Here is a 2,261-nt window from a genome sequence, read left to right as displayed (position 1 = left end):
TGGTGCCAATTCATCAGCCAAATTTAAAAACGGGGAAAAACTTAATAGAAATTGCAGCCGCTGCTGATGCAACAGCATCTCAGGGCAATAGAAATGCTAATTGGGTCTGTCACAGGTGTGGCAAACCAGGGCACTTGGCCCAAAACTGCAGAGCTCTGGCTTCAGTTAATCAGGGTTCCTGAGCTGTCTCCCCAGGGAAAATGACATCGCCTGCCGCCGATGGGATGCAGCCAAAACACTGACAGGACTGTGTGGATTGGCAGGGCCACATGGGGGAATGAATGAAGAAACTGCCACCAGGAAAATGGTTACCATGACCACTGCAACTCAAATGGACTCGGTGACACCCCAGAGAATCGTCGTGAGTTGTGAGAGTCTGAGAGACTGTATATTGTTTGTGTTAAAAGATGTTGTACGTTCACCAGCTGACATTTGTGTTACACCAGAAATTGTTCAAGTGGGCCCACAAGGGTTCTTTACTGTCAATATCCAGTGTGTTAACCCTCCCTATTTTCTTGCTGCTAACCAGGTTGTGGCCCAAGCTATTCTCATGCCCAGTAGTCCGCCACAGGACTACAACCCCTCTGTCTTCTGGGCTGAGGCAGCTGGGAATGACAAACCCATGCTTAATTGCAAACTGTCTGGCCAAGGCTCAGACATCAGCCTGGCAGGAATGATGGACATGGGAGCAGACGTGACAGTCATTTCTTCCCACAATTGGCCGTCACACTGGGAGCTGCAGCTGGCAGAAGGTATTGTGACGGGTGGGGGGGGATCTATATCTGCTCAAAGAAGCAAGGCAGTTGTCCAAATTGAGGGTCCAGAGGGACAGATAGCATCAGTCCGTCCTTTTGTAATTGACTCTGGATTTCCATTGCGGGGCAGAGATCTCATGTCCCAGTGGGGGGCTCGAGTCGAAATTCCATCTCAACCCCAACATTTTTTGTACAGGCCACTGCGGAGTGCCCCTTCCAGAAATTAAATTGGATCTCTGACAAACACATCTGGATGGATCAATGGCCTTTGAAAAATGACAAATTAAAGGCACTTAGCACACTCATGGAGGAGCAATTGAAAAGAGGAAATATCGAACCATGTAAGAGCCCTTGGAATTCCCTGGTATTTGGAATCAAAAAGCTGGGGAAAGACCAGTGGCGCCTCCTCCAGGACTTGCGGAAAATAAATGCAGTCATAGAGGACATGGGACCCCTGCAGCCCGGAATGCCTTCACCCTCCATGCTCCCCAGGCAGTGGAAGGTAGCAGTCATTGATATTAAAGAGTGTTTCTTCCAGATCCCACTACGCTCAGACAATGCGCCCTGGTTTGCCTTCTCGGTCCCTTCCATCGACCGAAAGGCTCCCGTGCAGCGCTACCAGTGGTGAGTTTTGCCACAAGGCATGAAGAACTCACCCACCATCTGCCAGTGGTATGTAGCTCGCATTCTGTCCCCTGTCAGAAAGTTAGCAGCAAAGGCAATAGTGCTCCACTATATGGACGATGTTTTGGTGTGTGCTCCTAACCAATCCTATTTAGACTGGACATTGGGGAAGGTAATTGAGGCCTTAGAGGCAAATGGATTTGAAATCCAGGCCAAAAAGGTCCAGAAAACCTCTCCATTTAAATACCTTGGACTAAAAATCCAATGAGCAGACTGTGGTTCCCCAACAAGTCAAAATAATTGATAACCCTAAGACCTTGCAGGAACTCCATCAGCTCTGCGGGTCCATCAATTGGGTGAGGCCTCTCCTAGAGCTGACAACAGAAGATCTCGCTCCTCTGTTCAACCTCCTGCGAGGGAAAGATGACCTCCCATCACCCAGGCATCTATCAGAGGAGGTGAGACAGTCCATCTGTAAGGTACAGGAAGCGCTGTCGTCCCAGCAGGCACACCACTGAGCCCCAGGTCTGCCTTTTCAAACTGATTCCAAAAGAAATTCAAAGCAGAAAACCATTAAATGCCTTGACAATCTTTTCAGATGCCTGCGGTCGTTCCCGCAAGTCTGTCATCACATGGAAGTATCCCTGCACTCAGAAGTGGGAGTCTGATGTACAGGTAGTTGAAGGATCCTGAAGTGGCAGAACTTACAGCGGTGGTCAGGGCATTTGAGTGGTTCAGTGAACCATTTAATTTGATAACTGACTCAGCCTATGTTGCAGGTGTAGTTTCCAGGGCAGAGAGAGCCTTACTAAAGGAGGTTGCAAACCCAAAACTTCATAACTTGCTTTCGAAATTGATTCAACTGATCTCCCACTGAAAGCA

The sequence above is a fragment of the Aphelocoma coerulescens genome, unplaced genomic scaffold (genome assembly GCF_041296385.1).
Source record: "Aphelocoma coerulescens isolate FSJ_1873_10779 unplaced genomic scaffold, UR_Acoe_1.0 HiC_scaffold_94, whole genome shotgun sequence".
In the NCBI taxonomy this organism is placed as follows: Eukaryota; Metazoa; Chordata; class Aves; order Passeriformes; family Corvidae; genus Aphelocoma; species Aphelocoma coerulescens.
The sequence above is the reverse complement of the archived record's forward strand: the minus strand, read 5'-3'. Positions refer to the sequence as shown.